Genomic DNA, 24,205 nt, shown 5'->3' with positions numbered 1-24,205 from the left:
TCAAAAAGACTAACCAGAAGAGTGAAAATGTTTCTAATGTTGTTACATCAACACCAACCTCTAATAATATTGTTACTAATTTTTTTATTGCATAAGTTATGGTTGTGATTTAAATTATTTACATGAAGGTTGAAGCATAATACATTTTTTTAATAATTTTGCAGGAAACGTCTAAAAAAGAATTGAATAGTATTTGAAGATTCTAAAAACAAGTATGTAACAACTTATATTTACAATATTTGAAATTAGTTTTGAGATATTTGTGTTTAATTATTTTAATATACAATATGTTCAGTTATCTTATAAAAAGTAAAATTTAAGTTTTAGTTGTTATTTTTAACTTTTTTTGTTAAAATAAAAAGCTAAAAAGAATATTGGCCCCCTGATAAATATTGTCTAGCTTCACTCCTGGTCACGGCGAACCCGGCTTCACCCGGTCCCATGTGCACCCCTAACACCCACTAATTCAAATCAGGATGATTCGAATTACACACACAAACTCACATACTAGTTCGAATTGGACTTATTCGAACTAGTACCCGGTATATTGACTCATAGTAATTCGAAGCATGCTTATTCGAATTATGGAATATTTGCCAAAAATATTAGAAAAAATATTAGTGAAATATTTGCTAAAAATATTTTTAAAAAATACTATATAATATAAAAAATATACTACAAAAAATATAAAAAGAATTTATAAATATTAGTTGAACGTGAATTCTATAGCAGAAATCTAATCCATACAATTATTTTAATATACCAACAATTATATCTATATGGAGCCAATGCTAAATCGAATTCAATTAGTTTCAATAATACGAGTCTATGAAAAAAATTGCATTTTATAAAGTTTAAAATTTTTTATTATGTGATAGGTTAGTAACGAGTACATTACAAATTTTTATAGTACTCATTGTAACAATGTTTAATTTAATAATTGTTATTAAAATTTTAGTTGTATTCGTTACAAATAAACATATTTTATTATATTAGGTTAGATAAAAACTAAACTATTTAAATAAATAACTCGGTATTTAGAAGTCAAGCATTAGAATAAATTTTTGGGAAGTATTTATCATATTATAAATTCATAATTATGTAAGTATGTGAATGATTTATTTTTTAAATTACGTTTTTAAATTAAATGGCTTTCAATATTATTAGATTGTCCTATTTTTAAATCGATCAATTCATTTTATATTTATATATTGTAATTATTTATTTTGTAACGAGTACAACTAAAATTTTAATAACAATTATTAAATTAAATATTGTTACGATGAGTATTGAGTACTATAAAAATTTGTAATGTAAAATTTTTAAACTTTATAAAATGCAATTTTTTTTCATAGACTCGTATTATCGAACTAATTGAAATCGATTTAGCATTAGTTCCATATAGATATAATTGTTGGTGTATTAAAATAATTGCATGGATTAGATTTATGCTATAGAATTCATGTTCAACTAAGTTATTTTTTTAAGTTTTTAAGATATTTTGAGAGAGATGAGAGAGAGAGGAAGAGAGCGAGTGTGGGTGGGAAACACAGGGAAGGGTAGAACGATAGGTCAGGTCAAGGATCCTAGGGTTTAGAATCGAGAGGAGTATCGACGATTGAAAAATGAGTCCTTCTCAATTTTTGTCGATAATCTCCCATCAGACATATCGAGGAGAGAGTTGTTCGAATTGTTTAACTGGACTGGACGTATAAACGACATCTACTTATCGAGAAAAGAAAAGAATGGTGGCCTATACATCTTTGCGTTCATACGATACACCACAAAAGGAGGGGCTTTGAAGGCTATCGTAGAGATGAATCGTATGAGATTGAGAGGTAAAGTTGTCTTTGTCGGGGAAGCTAAATATAGGAGAATGTCCGACGTAAAAGACGCGAAGAGGATCTCTCCACGAGCTAACACTCGAAACGCTATGGATAGACAGACGCCAGAAGAAAGAGGAGTGACTGAGAAAAACAAGGACAATCCCAACAAGGTTGTCACAAATGATACTATAGCTAAAGATCCACATGGCAACGGGTGGACGAAGAAGGTGGAAATAAAGGTGGCGAGCGAAAATCTGGTCTGGCTGCAGAGAAGCCTGGCTGGGGGAACAACGAAGGCGATTGATTTTAGAGTGCTGAAGGCATCGGTTGCGAGAAACTTCCCCCATGTGATCCAGGTGAGAGAAATGGGTGCGTATAAAGCACTGTTGACCTTTGACAGCCTCTTGAATGCAGAAGAGGCATACACCTTCAATATGAATGGCCTTTTGCAGTTGTTTCACAATGTGTGGAGATGGGACGAGTCAGAGAGAAGCGAAACGCGGAGAGTGTGGCTAGAGTGTTTTGGGGTACCTCTACATGCATGGTCGGTGGATACTTTTGGACGAATAGGCAGTCAATGGGGTGAGGTGGTTGGTTGTGATAACGCCACAGAATCGTGCTCCTCCTTCAGTGTCGGCCGTGTACAAATTGATACATGCGTAATGGACGTGATTAAAGAATAGGCCCATGTCACAATTGACACTAGTGGCTTTGATATATTGGTAAAGGAGGTAGGATGTGAAACATGTGGAGGAAATGTCAAGGTGGAAATAATGAAGGATGGTAAGGCTAGCAGTGCAGATCAGGCAGCAGAAGTGCTCGACGTGAGGCGTGAGGAGGTTGAAGACGAGGGTAGATTGGTAAATTCAGAAACAATTTTGAATGAGTGGAGTTATGATAATTTAAGGCACAATCAATCCAAGTTGGCAACTTATCAATCCATTAAACGTCATAATGAAGGCATGGCAGATTTTATGAGATATGATGAGGTAGATTCTGAAATGACTGTTACGTGGAATTATGACTGCAACAATTATGGGCCAGGAAGGGAAGACTCAAGTCGAGACAAGGGGTTACAAGCAAGGAAGGCCCTTATGGTTTATAAAAGCAATAATAGTGAGATGGGCCATGAAGAGCTGAGGCCCAAATGGAACAAGAAGACTTGTGATGCGGGTGAGGAACTTGGGCCTGCTGAGGAGTACACGGGTCGGGTCTGGCCTGGTCCGATCCAGCAGGGAGCGAAACAGAGTTCTGGGCGTGAGGAAGGGATCCGGGTGAAGCAGGGGAAAACAACGGCACCAGGAGAGCGAGGAGACCTGGGGGCTGCGACACCAACGCCTCGGGAAGCACAAACCGGATCTGATGAGGGACAACTCGCTGCAGCTATCTCAGAAACTGAGAATCAACCAGCCCGCAATAGGGGAGACGTTGGCTGGAAGAAGGGGATAACCCAGGCAGGAAGCCAGCGTTGCGCGGTGAAACAGGCAGGGCACGAGGGTCGGCCGGATGATCTCCATCGCTCCCGATGTGGTGGTGGGCTCGTGACTCGGGCGGACGGCCTAAGAGAAACCAGGCTGAAGGGATGTATGGTGGAGGAGGGAGGAGACAGTTTGAATTCTCATCTAGAAGGGGCTGATGGGCAGGGAGAAGTTGCAAGCAAGAAAGATGACAAACACAATCAGGGACATGCTGAAGTGATCGGAGAGCCTGGGCGGGATACGGAAGCTTATATGGAGAGCAACTTTCCAGTCCCTAACGAAGCAGACGGATATGAAGAAGATGAGGACGAACCGGAAGACGAAACTCAAGCCAATTACGCAGAGGCCAGTGACAATGAAGATTTAACATTGGAGGACCAGATGATAGAAAATAAAAGAACCTGGGAACTAGCAACGGAGTCAGGAGCTGTGCTGTATGACGAAGAAGAGGACATTATGGCGATCCTTCAACAACAGAACGAAGAAATTGCTCGTAAAAAAAAGTTGGCGAAAGAAACAGCAAAAGCGAGGCGGAGCAGACCCAAACCATACAAAAAGGTGTGTAATAATTTATTGAAATGATTTTTACATCTTGGAATATTAGGGGGTTGAGGGGGGGTGGTAAGATGAGGATGATAAAGGACTTGAAAAGGAAGTTTAGATTAAGCATGCTAGGACTGGTGGAGACGAAAAGACAGGTGGTGACTAAATTTGATGTACAAAAAAATTGGGGAAGTAGTTGTGCGAGATGGGATTTTGTGGAATCTAAGGGTGCATCTGGTGGGTTGCTGTTAATATGGGATGATGATTTTTTTAAATTAAGAATTAGCCACAAAGGGGAGAGATGGATATATGTTGAAGGGGAGCTGCTGCAATATAATTTTAACTGTGCTTTTATTCTGGTATATGGGGAGCATTCTAGACAAGAGAAACTGGTTGTATGGGAGGAGTTAAGCTACATAGCCGGCCTATGTCAGGTTCCCTGCTGTTTCATGGGGGATTTTAATGAGATTGTACAGGTGGAAGAAAGACGGGGTGCAGTTAGCTTATCCCTGTCAGCTGAAGACTTCAAGAGTTGGATAAATGACATGAATTTGGTGGACCTGCCGATTACAGACCGAAAGTTCACCTGGTTCAGAGGTAGTTCGTGCAGTCATATCGATAGGGTTTTGGTTAGCTTGGAATGGATTGAAAAATTTCCAGAGATTCGGTTACGTGGGGGTCCAAGGGGTTTGTCTGACCATTGCCCAATTATAGTGGAAGGAGTGAGACAGAGAGATGGTCCAAGGCCTTTCAGAAGTCTTGACTCGTGGTTTACACATGAAGGATTCCTGAGGATGGTCAAAGATGAATGGAGAGGTTTAAGTGAGACACAGTTCACAAAAAAATTAAAGGCTATGACAGCTCCTATTGGAAGATGGCATAAAGAAAATTTTGGGGACCTGGATAAGAAAATTTTGAAGTTTGAGGAAGAGATCAAGAAGATTGATGATATGGTGGGTGAGGGAGTTTATGATGGAACATTGGAGGCAAGAAGAAAAGCGTTAGTGTCTTGCTGTGAGAAGTGGTATGTAAGGAAGGAGCTACATTGGAAGCAGATGTCGAGATCTAGACATGCTAAGGATATTGATAAGAATACAAGGTATTTCCATAATCTAGCCTCCGCAAGAAGGAGAAACAACAGGATCGATGCGCTTCTCATTAATTGGAGAATGGTAAGGAACCAAGCTCGTATCATGATTGCGATTAGAAACTTTTACAAGAAGTTGTATCATCAGAAAGCGACTCCATTGGTGGGATTCAGGAACAGACTGGTGGAAATGATTGGTGAAGATGACGCTTTGGCTCTAGAGGTGCAACCGACTCTTGAGGAGATTAAAGAAGCGGTGTGGGATTGTGAATCAAGCAAGGCGTCGGGCAGTGATGGCTATAATATGAACTTTATAAAGAGGTGTTGGGCTGAAATTGGCTCTGATTTCACAGAGGCGGTGATGAATTTTTTCTTGACTTGCAAGCTACCGGCAGATGCGAACCTCACCTGGGCGGCATTGGCCCCGAAGTTCACTGGTGCAAAAGAAATTAAAGACCTGAGACCGATCAGTATGGTAGGTTGTGTGTATAAAGTCATATCCAAAATACTGGTAAGGAGGATGCGAGCAATCATGCCACGACTGGTTGGTGAGACTCAGAGTGCCTTTGTCAAAGGACGTAAGATTCATGACGGGGCCCTTATTGCTTGCGAAACTGTTCAATGGATGAAAGCGACGAAGAAGGAAGGGGTAATAATAAATCTAGATTTCCAGAAAGCATATGATAAAGTCAGATGGAGCTTTGTGGATCTTGTGCTGCAAAAGATGGGTTTTGGCCAAAGATGGAGGAATTGGATTATGGAGTGCGCAAGTACGAGCAGTATGTCAGTGTTGATAAATGGTTCGCCATCAAAGCCATTCAAGATGGAAAGAGGCTTGCGACAGGGGGATCCATTGTCTCCGTTCCTATTTGTTCTTGTTGCGGAAGTCATGCATCGGATGTTCAGGGAGGTGGTGAGAAATGGGCGACTTTCGCCGTTATTGGTGGGTAGAGATTACGTCGAGCTATCACATCTTCAGTTTGCGGATGATACTGTCCTGTTCTGTCCACCGGAAGAAGAAACCATAAAGAATTACAAGAGGATCCTGCGTTGCTTTGAGCTCATGTCAGGTCTGACTATTAATTTTGATAAGTCCAGCCTGATTCCTGTAAATTGTGACAGCCAGTGGATACAACGTATGTCTCGAGTGTTGGGCTGTAAGGTGGCCTCTCTTTCGGTGAAATACTTGGGGATTCAGTTAGGAGCGAACCCGAGATTGGTGAAGACTTGGAAGCCCATTATAGACAAGGTGGAGCAGAAACTGAGCGTGTGGAAGTCCAAGACCCTAAGTAAAGCTGGTAAGTTGGTACTGATTAAGTCTGTTTTGAATAGCCTGCCAGTCTATTATTTGAGTTTGTATAAGATGCCAAAGGCTGTTGCCGAAAAACTGATCTCCCTACAGAGAAGGTTCCTATGGAGTAAGGAGGATGGTAGACTTGGTATGGCCATGGTTAGGTGGGAGGTGGTTCAGACCCCCAAAAAGCTCGGAGGGCTAGGTGTTGGTGATTCCATGGTGCGTAACACAGCTCTTCTCTTTAAGTGGTGGTGGCGGTTTTCGAAGGAAGATTGCCCCTTATGGAAGAAGGTAGTATGCTCATGTAATAACCTCAACCCCAATGTGATGTTGTCATCTCAGGTGTTACCTACCCGGGGGGGCCATGGAAGGATATATGTCAGTTACAGTTCAAGGATCAACGACTGAAACAGAAAATGATCAACGGACTATCCATGGAGATTGGTGACGGAAGAGGAACTCGGTTCTGGGAGGATCTATGGTTACGTGGTGGGACCCTAAAAGATCTTTTTCCAAGGCTTTTCTCAGTTTCAAACCAAAGAGGATCCGTCATAGGGGATTGTGGGTTTTGGGACGGGTTAGAGTGGAGATGGAACTTCCAATGGAGGCGAGTGCTATTCCAATGGGAGTTAGACTTAGTCAACCAGTTGCATGAAACATTAAGACTGGTTAATTTAGTATATGGGAGGGAGGACAGAGTTGTGTGGAAATTTGATAAACAAGGTGTATTTTCTACTAACTCCTTTGTGCAGGCTATGCAGGTGGAAATGCTTCCAGAGGATATAGCGAGCTACAGCTTTACTAGGACAGTTTGAAAAGGTTTAGTCCTATCTAGAGTTGAATTGTTCATATGGTTTGTCTTGACTGGAAGGGTTAATACGAAGGAGAGGCTGAGTCGGCTGGGAGTGGTTAACCAGGAGGATACTGTCTGTGTGTTGTGTAATGAAAGTATTGAATCTGGATACCACTTATTTCTTGGTTGTGGATTCTCCTGGCAGGTGTGGTGTGCTTGGCTCTCTCTTGTTGGAAGACCATGGTCGTGCCCGGGAACGCTAAAGGAGCATTTTCAAAGTTGGACTGAGTTATCAACTAGTAAACAGGAGTGCAAGAGGTGGATGGTATGCTTCTTTACCATTATCTGGAACATTTGGCTGGAAAGGAATAAGCGGATTTTTCAAAATAAAGGAAAAGGGATTGAAGAGATCATCTACCAGTCCTCCATACACTACAAGGAGTGGATAGGTGTGGATCCCTTCTGTTGTTGATAGCAATGCCGAAGATGACAGCGGGGATTATTTAGTAGTTTTATAACGTACTCCTTTTTATAGTTGTGTCTGTTTGTTATATCTATGCTCCACTTGTTGTGTTGAGCTTCTCCTTTTAAAAAAAAAAAAAGAATTCATGTTCAACTAATACTTATAAAAAAAATTTTATATTTTTTGTAGTATATTTTTTTATATTATATAGTATTTTTTCTAATATTTTTGGCAAATATTTCACTAATATTTTTTTTAATATTTTTGGCAAATATTCCATAATTCTAATCAGCATGTTTCTAATTACTATGAGTCAATATATCAGGTACTAGTTCGAATCAGTCTAATTCGAACTAGTATGTGAGTTTGTGTGTGTAATTCGAATCATCCTGATTCGAATTAGTGTATGTAATTCGAATCAGGTTGATTCGAATTAGTGGATGTGTGCATGTGTAATTCGAATTAGACTAATTCAAATTACATAAAAATATCCTCTTAGTTGAACCCTGTAACGATTATTCGTTGAGTTGATTCACCTAATTTTTTGTCCAACTTAATTTATAGGTGATTTGTCCTAATTTTTATGAATGAAATTTTTTTTAATTATTTTTTTAAAGTTTAGGTGTAAACAAAAGAAATAAAATAATTTTTTTTAACTATTGCATAAAAAAACAATTGAGATAGAAATTTTTTTTTTCTTTCTAACTTATTTTGGATACCGTTCTGTATTGTCTAGCCCTTTCAAAAGTTCAAATCAAATGTTTAAAATTTTTGTTTTCCTTATAATTCCCGCATTTTTGTCCTCTAGTGTGTTAGATTATACAAAGTGAATGGCAAAACATAAATTGTGTCTTATACTTTTATGAATGTTTCCACAAGATAACTTGTGTCAACGAAGCAGAAGAAATAGAAAACTGTAAACATTAAATATTTATTTAGGTGAACTTTTAATAATTTTTTTTAAATTATTTTTAAAAAAATAAAATTAATTTTAGATTTAAATATTTTATACAAAAAAAATTTATTTATTAATTATATTTGAATACAATAATATAATAATATTATTTTATATTTTTATTATTAAAAATTTGTCAAACAAATTAAAAATTAAAAAATATATTTTTTATTAAAAAAATATTTTTTTATTAACTTAATGACTTCTAAACCAACACTAAAAACAATTCGTTTTTACTGAGCCATACATCACTATTCTGTTGTGTTTCGCGCACTGAATATAAGAAAAAGACATCAGGTAGCGTTACGCTTAAGAGCACCTCCAATGGTGAGTTCCTCTTTGACTTTTTTCTGACATATAGGAACTCTAACCATTGGAGGAGAGAAGGAGTGAGTTCCCGCACAAGGATCAAGGTAAGGGAGTCCCTCTAAGCAGGGACTCAAATTAACTAATAACAACTTGCCATTTGGCAAGTTATTATAAAAAAATAATAATATAAAATCTAAAATAATTAAATAATTAAATAATAATTAAATTAATAATAATTATAATAAAAATTATATTAAATAATTATATTTTTATTTAATTAATAATTTATATTAATTATTTAAATAATAATTAATTAGATTAAATAATTAAATTTTTATTTAATTAATTATTTATATTATAATTAATATTGAATATTATTTATATTATTATATTAAATTATAATTAATTAAATTTACTTACATTAAAAAATAAATTTAATTTTTATACCTTATAAAATAATTTTTAGTTGAGTTGGTTATTTTTATTTTTAAAATTTAAAATGCTAATGATATTATTAAAATTAGCAGTTGTAAACACAAAACTATAAATTAGTATAATCTCGAATTATATATTGTGTATTATTATTATATATGAATTTATTTAATATTAATATTTTTTAATAATGAATTATTTTTAAATTTATAAATTTAAATAATATTATTGAAAAAAATTAATTATATTAATTTTAAGTATTTTAATTAATTAATTAAGTGGGACCACAATAGAGACTAAAGTTAGTTCCTCCTAATGGAGAAAAAAGATGCTTTGAGTTCCTATTTATTGTTTATGACGCAAAAGCTGATGTGGAGTTACTTTTTATGACAGGTGGGCCATAAACAAGAACTGGGATGAGTTCCCTACTGGAGATGGTCTAAACAGCACTAAAAACGCTTGATTAATATTCTATATTCTATTATATAACACATCGCACGCTTAATAACAGCTATTAACGCGTTTTTAAACCCATTCTACTACAATCATGAAGAATATTACGATATCAACAAGGCGCAATCCTAAACCGTACAAAAAGATGTTAATGAAAGCCAACAAATGCTTGACTTGTTGCACATTAATAAAAACAACATTTAAGGAACTTTAGGCTCGTGCTATCAGTTTCAGAATCTCAGCAGCTTCCTTCAATCTCCTCTCTCTGTTATCTTTCATAACTGCACTAGCACTTCTACCATTTCTGCATTTCACAAAACAAAATAACATGTAACTAATTGAATTGAACTATTTCTCTAAAATCAGATTAGCATGCAATTATTATTTTTTCAATATCCTGACTTTAACAACACCTTTTCTCGTAAACTGCCTTTCTTTTAAGCTCATCAACGAGGTTGTGCAGTCGTTTAAGGAGGGCTGGGGACTTGAATACGGCTTGAACCCCAGAATGAGTTGAACAAATCTTCTTCATAAGTTCAGAGGCAATGAAGTATCCCTCCTCCTTATTCCTGGAACGTGTTACACAAGTTATATTATACACTAAGAAACGGCAAGTATAATCCTAGAACAGATTTCGAAAGCCTAGAAACTTTTGAGGATTGAAACCTTAGTAACTCCATGACAATTATTTGTACAGAGTTGTGTGTTTGGATCAGCACTTCCAGTAGATGAGGGTAGCGCCCAAGATTTCGTAGAGTTGAGAGAGCATGTTTTAGAACCTCCTGATCAGGTATACTCCTGCTGACTGATCGGATAAGCCCCAACAAGGTGTCAATTGCACCTGCAGCCACAAGTTCTTCACAGCATTTCTGAGAATGTTCTGTGGCCATATCTGTGAATGACACATACATGAATCAACAACGAAACAAGAATGTAAAATTTTAAAAGCAATGAAGTAATTGGGCTCTTATAACATTTGTGTTGCCCTATATATATTGTAAACTTTTCACATGTAGCACTCACCTAATGTAGAACAAGTATGCAGGACATCATTAAGACTTTTCATGTTAAGTAGCTCTGAAAGCGCTGCCAATAGTCTATTTATGAGACGCTTGCTATCATCTACATTTCTGGCAGACTCTTTCATTCTCAACCGCAAATCAAGTAGTTGCTTTGACTCTCTACGTGCAAGGTAACCTTTCCAGTGGGACTACAAAAATTGTAATTTTTTAAAAAGAGGAAAGAAACATGAATAAATCAGAACAAATTAATTGAAAAATGATAAACATTGTTGGTAACAATTAAGATGCTACCATACTTGGATGACAACAATTTGGTGTCTATGAAGAACGGCCTTTCGCATGGCTATCCATCCACGAATGCAAGATTGAATGGTAATGGCAGAGTTGGTCATATTTTTTTGTGTCAAGAACCTTTTCCACCATCGTTGCAATTTCACAACAGAAAACAAGAACAGTTTAAGTTGAATACTGCAACAGCCAACTGGACTTGAAATGGAATCAACAGGAATAGCTGCACGTAGACTGGAAGCACACCCTGCATTGTAATAACAAGAGAAGAGAAGTATGAAAATGTTAAACAACTCTATCAAGTAACTACTAGCTTTAACTAGAGAGAGAGTAAAAAACACTAGTAATTTGTCAACTGATTACCTAACAGCCGATTTCTAGTTATATGCCCCCTAACAAATCTCTGGATCTCCACTGCAGCATCTTCCTGGAAAACTCAAGCACGTAGTAACACACATTAAACACATACAAAAGGAAACCAAACACATAAATAAACAGACAGAATACCATACTTGGACAACAACAATTTGGTATCTGTAAATATTGGCTTTTCTCCTGGCCATCCACCCACGAGCACAGGACTGGATAATCATGGCATACTTATTTGCCAATTTATGGAACAAGAGACGCTTCCACCACCGCTGCAATTTCACAACTGAAGACAACAGTAGTTCAAGTTGAAAACTACAAACTCCAACCGGTCTTGAAATGCAACTAATAGGAATGAGAGCACGTAATGTAGAAGCACCACCTATATCATCAGAAGAGAGATAGTACAGTAAGTAAATGCCAAACTACAACTAAATCCAGCAAAAATTAGCTACACAAAACATGCATTAGTAACCTAATAGCCGATTTCAAGCTAAATCCCCCCTGATAAAACGCTGGATCTCCAACACAGCATCTTTTTGACAATTGAGAACCTTTTGGCATGCCATGCTTCGTATAATACACTGGATCTTCACTGCAGCATCTCTTTTGAGCAAGAAGTCCCGTTTCACCAGCCAACAACCGGCAATGCCTCTATAATTATTCAAAGAAAGTAGAAGTTAATAAAATATTCAACACCACCACCACAAAACACATGACATTTATCCAAAATTCAGAAAAATCACAAGAATAGCAATTTCACACAATAATGCTATGCATTCTCTGCCCTGCACCAAACTAGAAAGCCGTTCAAATTAAAACCAGGCATAATCAAAAGAATATGAGCCAATGTCTTACTTGAATGTCAACAATGTGATTCTTGCGTGCACAAGCTTCTTTCCGTGCAATCCATCCACGCAAGAATGCCTGAATGAAAGTAGCTGCTCTTGATGTGACTTTTAAGTGCTGTAAAGCCTTCACACATCTCCACATTCGGAAATAAGATTGAACTTTTATGGTAGCTTTAACATGATTTAAAAATCTTTTTCTTAAAAACCACCTACGGAAATTACTTTGAATTTTAGTTGCAAGAAGATGCTGCTTCTGGCAGGTTGACTTGCAGCATCTGTAATTCTTCCAAGCAAGCTGAATAGTAACAGCTGCATTTGTATGAAGATCAAGTGTAATGTTCTGTTGGGCTAAATTCATAGCTTTCTCTTTTAGATCAAGCTCAAAAATATATCTATATCGTGCCATCCAACCACGGACAAATTTCTGAATAGTAATGGCAGCAGTCACAGGATCTAGTGTCCTGACAGAAGGACATCTACTGCATCCTTGCTGCTGCCTGCAATAGAGCCAACTCCTCACAGCTTGCTGTATTAGCTTTGCAGATCTCTTCAGCCTCACTAAAGAATGCCTATGAACAAAAAGCATGGCATATCTCCTATACGTTTGAGAATGCCTCAATACGTCTGCCAGAGTGAACAAGGATAAAACACCAATAAGTGACTGGCCAAAATACAAATAAATGTTTGATACTAGTTGATAAAGCATATACCACATGAAAAGTCACAGGCTTGACTGGTGGTGTATGCCACACAGACCAACTCCTGCCTTGCCCTCATCCATGCTCTGAAAACCGATTGCAAAAAGGTGACAGCATTTATCATCGTGTGAAACTTACTACGAGTGATAAATCCCCGGAAACGTGATTGTATTACTTTTGCAGCATATTCTGAAAATATTGAGTAGCGATTGTCACCAAGAGAAAAGACACATCAAGAAGACATGCGTTGCAAGAAAATAGAACAGGTGAACAAGCAACAATGTGCAAAAGTGGAAATGAACTAACTATGCTTTCCATGTCAAACACTCAAATCAAAGAAGTCTATACTTTCCCAGTCCAAAAAAAGGTTTTAGCCTAAGTTTCTAAGCCTTCTTCAATTCCAACGAAATTGAATCAGCATTTAAGGAAAGGATGATGAATGAACTACCATTACCATTTCTGAGAAATTTCAGGAACAAGTATCTATGAAGTAACGAACTAATGAACCTTTTGAGTGTTACAATAGCAGTAAACGTATGAATGGTGACATAGTAGCAACGTAAAGAACCGTGTAGTCATGTTCGTTACCCCTTTTAGTATCAGTGCCAGATTCAATGGTCCTGGATCTCTGCAAATTAGAAAAATCTGGTTTCCTGATACAGTTTCTTTCAGCCATATCCTGCCACCAAGCCTGGATGGCCTTGAATTTTCTTGCAGCATCTATCATGATAATCACAATAATTTGATCAAAAATTTATATAAAATACAATAAACAACCACCACAGAATAAAGAAAGATAAGTAAATATTAATATCTTCAATAAGGTTCTAAAATTGCTTTGGACACTGTTTCTTACTCAGCCAACTAACATGCAATGAAAGAACTACAAATCGGAGGATCATCTATACTTTAAAGATGAAGCCTATTTAACATTAGTTGATCTTATTTTCTTACCTCTATTCTTGATACTAGAGTTGTGTGAATCCAACTTATACATCTATCCTATGGATTGTTCCATTAGTAGTTTATTTATACAAAACAAGAAATATAAATAAATCCAAAGCATACAAACAAAAAGGTCACACAATTAGAGAGAAAACAAGAAACCTTCATTGCCTTGTACATATGAATCATCTGGATTTTGTACTGATTCAGAACTTGAAAGGCACTGCACCATCCTCAAATGTCTGCGGTTTGCACTTTGGCAATCATAGCCTAGGAGCTTATGGAAATTTAATTGATCCTGGAAAGAAACAAAGAAAGGGAAAAGGAATACATCACTTTGACAAATCCCAGAGAACAACAATAATAAGATCCATAATCGTTGTCCATTTTACCACATTTTTCTTGACAAATAATTGGCTTGCTAGGAAGACCAACAATATCACCACACTTCGATCACTGCGAGCACCATTATATTGAAGTAGCTCACTTATCTGAAGTACCTGTAGAATAAAATTCCCAAATTGCTTATATCACCTTCTGGTCTACAGTTAATATTCATGCATGAATAAGTAAACTTTTTCCCCTTGAGGTTAGACTATCACAATATTTGTGGATTTTTAGATACCAAAGTTATCCATCTAATGTTAGATATGCAAAAGCTGAATCTTTGACCCTCACAAAAGGGAGTCCTTTGGGCAAATTTTTATTACATGAACTTGCAAAGTAAATGTAAGACAATTATAGAATAAGAATATATAAGTTTTTATTGATGCCAGCTGAATGGGGTTTTCAATGTGTTATAAATTAGGGTACTATTACCTCTGGAAAATTCCCAAGTATTGTAGTCAACTTCTGGGATAATATAAAATTGTACAATGCATCTGAGTATTCATCAACTGACATTACTGATGCCTTGTTACTTTTCATATTAACTTCCTGCAAAAAGCATAAAATATCAACTTAATGAAGAAAAGATCACACCATGTTCCGCAGCAACCTAAACATGTTCAAGACCTTCAATGAGCAGGAATTATGGAATTTCTTCTGGAAGTAATAATCAAGTAAGCACCAGATAGCTTTGCCATCAACAAGGGAATGAAAACTGTCAATTCCACAACCATAATTTTCACAAACGGCCTGCAGAAAAAAAATTGAGACAAGGTGAATTCGAATATATCAAAATTAAACATTATTATTTAAGTGTATATCACCATCTCACAAAGTTCAATTGCATGATCTGATTCTCATGCAAGGGGATAGAAATATATATGAAACATAGTGTGGCAGACCAAGTATCACAAAATAAATTTCTTTAAAGCATACACACCAAACCAACACAATGTCATTTATCAGTCTATATCCACTGATGAAATATTACCGGATGAACTTGTGAACAAGATAACCAAAATGTAATGAATCTAGAAAATTGCCGCCCCTTTCTCTAATCAGTCCCTACGAGTTCTCATATGATACTGTAGTTTTGAATGGTGTAATAATTAGTAGAAAAAAGCATGAAGCCAAGAAAAATGGTTAAATAGAGAGTAGGAGTCTCCCATTCGGTTTCCAAACAAAATTATATAGGATATATGAAGGTATCCTATGATGGTACCTGAATCCAATTCAATAGCATCTCCAGAGAAGTCGAATTTGCACTGTTTATGAGATCCTGGGACATGAAGTAATAATAAAATCTTAAGAATAATTAAACATCAGCTTAAAAGATAAATGCAGCAAAGAAATGCTAGTTGATAACAAATTCAAAACATGAAACTGATACCATGCCGATTCCTCGAATTTTGGAAATTTCCCCCACCAAACTTGTTTTGTCAACCAAAAGCGGTAGCTGCATGCCATATGACATGGAAAATTACATTGCTGTTTTAGTTTAGACTTTCATAGTTGTAAATTCTCAGCAAATAAAATTATGGAAATTTAATGAACCAGGTATAATAGAACTGCTACCTGCAAGTGAACAAACATATTCCAGAGCAAGGAAAGTGTAAGTTCTTTATCACCACTAACAATGTCATCGGCTAAAATCATCATGCCATCTTCATCATGTAGGGACACACTAGCTTGTTTAAGATATTGAAGGGCAAGAACACAGTTTGCTAAATTTTTCTTACGAGTATCTGAGGGAACTACAATTTTCTGTCAATACAATGATGATGCATCATTATTCATAACCAATGGCATTATCCATAGAGCAACGGCATTGGAAGTTTCAAATAAGCCAATACAATTTCCAACATATAGAGTGAGTAAAATTAAATCTGACTAACCATCAGGATAGAGGGATTATGTTGCAAGAGCTGAATAGCCCGACACAGTTTCACTCCATCTTGGAGATCAACGAATAAATCTCTGACACTGAAATCATATCCAACAAGATGACCCTACAAAATCACAGAGCAGTCAGATAAAACAAAATAACACATCTTGAAGTCAATATAACAACCATAATCACACTAATCAGTTGTGGTCCCAAAAGATTAAAGTGCTGCATCTATTATAATCATATAATGCACCCAAATGATGTTGCCCCCATGCAGGTGGAAGTGCAAGTGCCCGCACATACACAATCCCAGTAGCAGACAACTTCACAATCAGACAAAAAAGCATAGCACTTGGAAGAATATCTCACCTGTTGATGAGATACTTTGTAACCTAAAATCAACAAGTGTGCTAAAAGGTTTCCTTCTCCATGCATTACATCAGATGATAGAAATTCTAATTTCCAACCAAAAAGAGAGAAAGGTCAACCTACAATGAAAACGCCCGTTACAGATATATCAATAGAAAATGCAACCAAAGCATCCAAGAGGACTTGCCATGAATCAGTTGACTACTCGATCTAATCCAAGACTCTGCTCTGAATAATAAAGGGGAACCCCCATCTAATCCGTCAATGCCATACTCAAGCGGGAGGCAACTTTGACATTTAGCTTTATCCAAGACAAGCACAAGGAGTAGTATCCGCTTCAAAATGACATTCCCCAAATTCTCATAGTACCTTGCCCTATACACGCCTTCAACCATTTTGTTATAAGAGAATGCTTTAGCTAGACCCTCATGTGAAAAGAATAGCTTGTCAATGAGCATTTTCAGATACTTGACATCTTGATCAGAATCAACATCTTCACTTGACAGCAAGGAATCACCACCGAAAATTATATACAGTCCAATTCGCAGCCAAATTGGATTATAACACATAAGGATTCCTATGGCCTTATTTTTCAACCCAACATCCGTTACTATAGGGCAATGTGCCTTCATGCTCAGCCTTTCGCCATCAATTGTCTGAGAAACAAAGAAGCAGAGGAAATTCAGACAAAGCTCATTTGCTTTTCATTCAGAGCCTACTTCATTTGAAGTTCAGTTAATTATCCCCTTTCTAGTGTGTTTCTATTAGTTTATTTGAAGTTCACAACAACTATAATCAAGAGCTAGCTGATAAAACAAACCTTTGTGACTAGACTCATGACTTCAAAAATCTCCTTACAACTCCCAAGGCTCAGATAAACCCTCATTCGCTGCTTCAAATATTCAAAGCTGCACACATCTTTCAGAGAATCGCTCAAAGAAGAGAACACCAAATTTGGGAGCTCAAGTGCGGCATTCTCATTGCCAGCACGATACTCGTTCCTGGACCATGTCTTTCTCTGCCTCTTGGGAGTTCGCCAAGATGAATCGACCCCAACCGAGATCCCAGGGCCACTGTCCCTCTTTCCCTTGGGGGCTGGCATGGTGGTAGTTCCATCTCCTACGGGGACACCGGCGATGGACAAGTCGCAACCGCAGGAGGCTGGGTTTTGGAGGAGGAAGTTGAGCCATACGGTGATGGATTTGGCTAGGGATTTAAGGGACTGCTCCTTCTTGACTTGGGCCTTTCTGGAAGATTGTGCCTGCTCAACTTGGAAGGCCTTGAGCTTCCTGGCTGCGGCGGCTACTGATTTCTTCGTGGGAGGAGCAAGGGAGGGGCGACGACGGGAAGCAGAGGCGGAGGAGGAGGAGAAGCGAGGGGTTAATTTGGAGGCAGTGAAGAATTTGGTGTTTGGAGTTTCGACGGTAGGGTTGACGGAGGGGCGTTTGGGGGTTCTGAAGTTGGTGATGTCGTTCAGCAGTGAGGATGAAGATTGGCGAGGGAACGGAGATGGAAAAGGAGCTTCGTCGCCATCCATTGTCGGAAACTGGAAAATGTGAAAATGAAAGAAGGTTCCGTTAGGTTCGATCTTTTATTGCTTTTTGAGTTTTGAATTTAAAATCGCGACTGAAGGCGGGTAAATTCTGGTGGTAGCCGTTGGAGGAGGAGGATTCTGGTGGTAGCCGTTCATCTTTTAAGCCCAGTAATGATGTGGATAAATTGGGCCTATCTGGGCTGAATTGGAGATAGAGTCGGCCCAATAAATATTTTGTGGCATGCTAATGGAGTCAAATGCTGTAAAAATAGTAGTGCATATAAACTAAATTGAGTTGGTCTAGTGGTTAATTCACTAATCTGTTTAAATAAGTATTAGAGTTTGAATTTCGCCTTGTACATACAGCAAGTAATGCATATAGAGCTATAGGCTAATAATAGTGTGGTAGAGAGAAGCATCAATTTGCGCGTTCTGTTATTTCTATTTCATAATTAGTTAAACAAACAGTAATTAATAGACAGACCTAATACGATTTTTATTTTATAAAATAACTTCATTTTTTTTGTTTTACCTTTGGATTAGTTGAAAAAACCAATAAGAAATTTTCGCAGCTCATTAATTTTTAACTGTTTTTTATATTCGTTAAAATATTTTGATTAAAAGTAAATGATAATTAATTTAAAGATATAAATATGATTATTAAATAGAAAATACGAAGAAAAAAACTAGATAAAGAATATTGTAACGTAGTTAAAAGGGTAAAAAATTTGATTATGGATTTATTATTAGTGTTTTAGTTAGAAATGGGTGCAGTAACTATATTTACAAATTGGTGGGGTGTCACATGAAAGCTTCAACACGCGGGAGACGTGTTGAATGCAGCACGTGAGGAACATGATTGTCACGTGGCGAAGTCTGGTTGCATGAGATTGCAGCACATGGGGGGGAGGCGTATTACACGCAGCAAACTGTCATTGGCTGATGAATCAACACGTGGGGGGCGTGTTGAGTGCTCCCCTCTATATAAGGCAAAGCTGGTATTATTTTCATTGCGAGGAAGAGTGTTCTTTGATTGTGTTGCTAGTATAATTGAGGGTACCACAAACTTGGCAGTGTATCACAACGGTGAGATTATACAAAATACTCATGAAGGAGTGAGGTTTGTGTGTCAAAATCCATTTTCGTTTGTGGTTCCATGCACCATGACGTTGATGGAGTTTCAGAACGATCTCTGTCAAAGTATGGAGAACGGTATGTTGAGGAGAGTGAGCAGTATTTTGTACCAGAATTCAGTTATAGTTTTTGGTGATCTAATACAGTTCGATATTATGCCGATCATTGACAAAGCGAGTATGCAGAATATGTTCTAAATTCACTGGCAGACTCAGATGCGACAGTCACAAATTGAGCTGTATGTTGAGTTTGAAAACGTAGAGGTAGATGGGATTCAAAATGATTTAGATATAAAGGAATGAATAGTGATAGCAAAGAGGACTTCGAAATCACTTATGAAGCCGGCGACGAAGATGAGGATGGTGATGTGGGAGTCGAGGCAGCAGCAGAGAATGTAGTGGTTCATCCTGCAGTTAGTCAACCGATGAACGTCCCACCTTTTATGCGTAACTTGGATTTTAACGCCATGAATGCACCGGAATTTTTGGAATACGCAAACATAGGTACGTGATGAGTGAATAATACGTTTTTGTGTTTTTATATTTTGGATGGATCAATGAATAATGATTTCTGCTTTCTGTAGGTGTTGCTGACCCTGAGGACGAAGAGTTCAAGATCGGAATGGAGTATAGTTCTAGAAAGTCTGTCGTCGCAGCAATCAGAAGTTACACTATCTTTAGAGGAGTCAACTACAATGTTTTTGAGTCCGAACCACAGACATTCTATGCAAAATACAAGACGTATGGACGTGGGTGCGACTGGCTTATCCGAGCCAGCTTGATACGGAAAAAAGATTGTTGGGAGATACCGAGATACAACGATAGGCACACGTGCACCATGGAAATGATTTTACAAGATCATTCCATGTTAGACTCAAACACAGTTGCTGAGGCTATAAGGCTATTGGTAGAGACTAACCTATCCATCAACGTTAAATCTATAATTGCGGAAGTTCAATCAAGGTTCAACTACACCATTAGTTACCAAAAGTCTTGGTTGGCAAAGCAGAAGTCCATAGCCAAAGTTTTTGGTGGTTGGGAGAATTCTTACCAAGCTTTGCCATGGTGACTCTCGGTCATGGTTCAGAAGATGTCTAGCTCAATTGTCCAAATAAAAACACGACCCCTGTATAACGAGAGTGAGGAGGCAGACGATGTCAGAATACTTCACCGCGTATTTTGGAGTTTCAATCCATGCATTAAGGCGTTCAAGCATTACAAGCCTCTAGTTCAGGTTGATGGCACATACCTATATGAAAAATACAAAGGTACACTTCTGATTGTTGTTGCACAAGATGGAAACCAAAACATTGTGCCTATCACCTTTTCCCTAGTGGAGGGGGAGACAGCTAATGCATGGCACTTCTTTCTCAAAAATCTACAAAGGCATGTTGTTAGAAAAGACGGTGTGGATATGATCTTAGACCGACATGAGTCAATCCGGGCAGCAGTAAATCGTTCCAGTAGTGACTGGCAACCTCCAAGACCATGGTGGATGTTCTGTATAAGGCACATCGGTAGCAACTTCTTAAGGGCATTCAAAGTCCCGTACTTGTAAAAACTTGTTGTCAACATAGGGTATTCAAGGACGGTGGAGGAGTACAACATCAACTATAAGAGGTTGGAAGAGCGAGGCGAGGCATATGTCCGGTGCTGCGATGCCATTGGACTTAGACACTGGTATTGGCATTTGATTAGGGTCATTGATGGGGCCATATGATGACGAACCGTGTGGAGTACATTAATTCAGTGTTGACGGGTGCCCGAAACCTCTGTGTGTTGGCACTCGTTCGAGCAACGTATTATCAGTTAAACGAAATATTTATGAGGAAGAGTGCCGAGAGTCACAAGCGCAAGCGTACTAGATTTACTTACTCTGTATTTTCACAACAGCAGATAGAAGCAAATATGCAACGTGTTGGAAATATAGTTGTGCACCGGTTTGATAGACGAAACAAGGTGTTTGAGGTGCGTGAAATGCCTAATGGAAAGGTGTTGGTAGTTGATCTTACGCGGCGGACGTGTGACTATGGGCACTTTCAAGTGGAATGACTACCATGTCGACATGTTATTGCTTGTTGTGCCAACAGCGACTCGACGGGCAACTGTATATGCATGATGTTTACAAGATGACAGAGGTTCGTAAGGTCTACAGATTTGAGTTCGTACCATTAGGCGATGCAGAGACATAGCCTGCTTATCAGGGACCCGTGTTGGTTGTTAATTCCGCCTTGAAGCGCACGTCGAAAGGTCGTCCCAAATTGACCCGATACCTGAATGAAATGAATTTACGCGACATGCATGGTCCCCGGATATGCCGCCTCTGTGGTAGACAGGGTCATAGTCAGAGTTGATGTCCTGAGCGTGCTGGACCGAGTGGTGCTGGTGACGATGGTGGACCGAGTGGTGCTGGTGACGATGATGGTCCTCGATCTTTGTTGGTCTTTGTGTTTTTATGTTTAGGTTAATTTTATGATTTTGATGTTCATCGTGTTTGTATTTTTATATTTAGGCTTATCCATTCATGTTTTTCTCGTTCGTCGTGTTTATATTGTTAGGTTAATATTATCATCTAATACCTTGTGAGTTAAACATACAAAAGATTAACTAAGAATTACATTCACTTAAATCTAAAACCATACTAGATTCTAAAACCATACACAGGATTAATTAAGAGTTACATTCACGGAATTCTAAAACCATACTAAACATACTAAACCACTGCTCACTTTTTTCGAACCAACCAGTTCAGTCCCTTACTCATCTTGCCCTGACCAAACCGTGACAAAGTAAGCCTATCAGGTGGATTTTGTTTCGTTTGTAGGTCATACGGATGACCTCGGACTGGGTCATCGATAGCCGGAGTGGCCGACCCACCTGACTCTGCCGGAGCAGATGCACCGGGGTTGTACTCGTCAACAACCTCAAAAGTCGCATGCGGCTCGATGAAACCACTATCACAGGACGCCCGCCCTAACGTGTGATCAGAAGCAGGACCCCGCATACCAGTGGCCATATCTACTGATGCCCAATGTGGATCATCCAACTCTGACGGTGAAGGCATAGTGCTAAGATCTGGATGACCACCCAAACCAGCGTTGTCTCATTGCTGTATTTGTTCATCTCCATGACCGTCAACGGAAATCTGCAATGGGATCAACGGAAACTCAACACATTCTTGTCAAGGCGAAATGTACGGTGTGGGCTAATTATGTTGAGAGTGCCGACTGTGCTGAGAGTGCTGATTCTGCCTACTGTGCTGACTATAGACAGCAAGAAGCACGACGATGGTGAGCAAAGGTGAGAGACAGAGAGCGTTGGAGTTGGGGTGCCATTTTGAAAAGTGAGAAGGTGAGAGTGAGAGAATTGGGGAGGGGCGGGTGGGTTTAGATAGCCTATAAAGTTTTTGGTCATTTTCAAATGGTTAAATTACACGGTTGGTCCCTATACCTTCACTAAAATTACAAATTGGTCCCTATTGTCAAACATGTGCAGTTCATATGTTTAAAATAGAGAATATGTTGAGAATATTCTGTTAAATCAAACACTTTTTGAACTGTGGGACTAAATTGCAAATTTTAATTCTCTTTAGGAACCAAATTACAAACGACCAATTTGCAATTTCACTAAAAGCATAGGGATTGTTAGTATAATATCCACAACTTAATTAGCCCCAAGATCACTCACTCACATAAATAGCACTACCATATTTTTCATCACTCAAACTTACTAACAATCATAAGAATATAAGGGAAGATTTTTGAAACAAACATTAAGTATTTTGATTCATGGAGAGATGATTAACAACATACATATGAAGCCTTTTTATAGACAAACCTTCATAATAAAATAGTAATTTTTATAACAGCTAAACACTAGTTGTAGTGATTCAAGAAACAAGTAGAAACTTTGACTAATCAAATTTCTTGTTTAATTTTGCTTCAAATTCTTAGTCATCAATCTTGAAACTTTCAATTCATGATTCATCATTCTTCTAGTATGGAGGTGATGAGTGCAACTTGTTCATGATTCTTCCAACGTGATTTGTAGCCTCTAATTTTGACTAGAAGATAAAGTCTGACTTGTAATTCTTCTAGCTTCTAGTTTCATCACTTATAATTTTTGTAACTTGTAATTTCATGATAATTATAGTATGGTGTAGTTGTACTACTCTCTCGAATATTCTTGATTTAATTATCTAACAGGGATCAACTGTGTAATTTAATATTTTATAAATTATTATTTTATTATTTATTTATTATGTTTATTAACAATTAAAAACAAAAAATAATAACAAAATAGATCTTCTATCAATTGTGATTTTTATGAATATTTTGACAATGCGAATCAATAAATTTTTTAATCCTTTAATGTTACAATTGTAAAACTTAAAAAAATCGTGTTAATTAATTATTCAATCAATTGAAAGTAATTGAATTTCGATGACAATATGAATTTTTCAAAATTCAACAGGTTCTTGTTAGGGACGGAAACAAGGTGAGTTTCGATGAGCCTAATCCTTTTGCTAACGAGGGCGAGGAAGTTGCTTCTGTGGCGTATAGGTATAGAAGGTGGAAGCTCGATTTGATATGCATCTCGTGGCGAGATGTGAAGTGCATGGTCTTCTTGAGCTGAATAAGAACAAGTCTTTCCTTACTTTGAATGCTTTGGATGATTTTGATCCAAGTATTCCGGTGTCGATTGGAGGCAGAAGTTGGAGACTCAAAGGGTAGCTGTGTTGGCCACTAAGCTCAAGAACAATGCTAATAAGCTGCCTAAATGGACTGCACAGGCTTTGTTGGCCGGTGCCGATATAATGAAATTGGGATATGTGTCTAAAATCCATCCCCGTGACTATTTCAACCATGTGATTTTTTCATCCTTATATCCGTAGGAGCTCCGCTATCCAGAAATTAGAAATTAGTAAAAAGCTTGATGAAAGATTCGAACATGGGGCCTACAATATACAAGGTCCCCTCTTAGAGTAACTCCAATGCATGAGTGCCAATTTCACTTTTTCTGACGGAGAGAAGTCTTAACCGTTGGAGGAAAAGAGGAGAAAGTTCCCACACGATTTTCAAGAGGAAC

At 37.8% G+C, this 24,205-nt stretch overlaps 1 pseudogene across 1 annotated transcript; it reads right to left on the bottom strand.

The window, feature by feature from the left end:
• Window positions 1-9,706: 9,706 nt before the first annotated feature.
• Window positions 9,707-18,039, bottom strand: LOC107615155 (uncharacterized; annotated as a pseudogene). The gene is made up of 21 exons (XR_015902585.1): window positions 17,271-18,039; window positions 16,638-17,106; window positions 16,451-16,536; window positions 16,089-16,202; window positions 15,769-15,957; window positions 15,584-15,649; window positions 15,416-15,472; window positions 14,821-14,943; window positions 14,626-14,742; window positions 14,199-14,306; window positions 13,969-14,104; window positions 13,450-13,581; window positions 12,874-13,050; window positions 11,788-12,787; window positions 11,456-11,694; window positions 11,307-11,370; window positions 10,952-11,190; window positions 10,657-10,843; window positions 10,300-10,525; window positions 10,047-10,202; window positions 9,707-9,937 (listed from the first exon to the last, which is right to left on the bottom strand). The product of XR_015902585.1 is annotated as an uncharacterized LOC107615155 (transcript).
• Between the last annotated feature and the right edge of the window lie 6,166 nt (window positions 18,040-24,205).

The sequence above is a fragment of the Arachis ipaensis genome, chromosome B1, assembly GCF_059453495.1.
Source record: "Arachis ipaensis isolate K30076 ecotype BB chromosome B1, ASM5945349v1, whole genome shotgun sequence".
NCBI lineage: Eukaryota > Viridiplantae > Streptophyta > Magnoliopsida > Fabales > Fabaceae > Arachis > Arachis ipaensis.
This window is presented reverse-complemented; position numbering and strand designations above follow the sequence as displayed.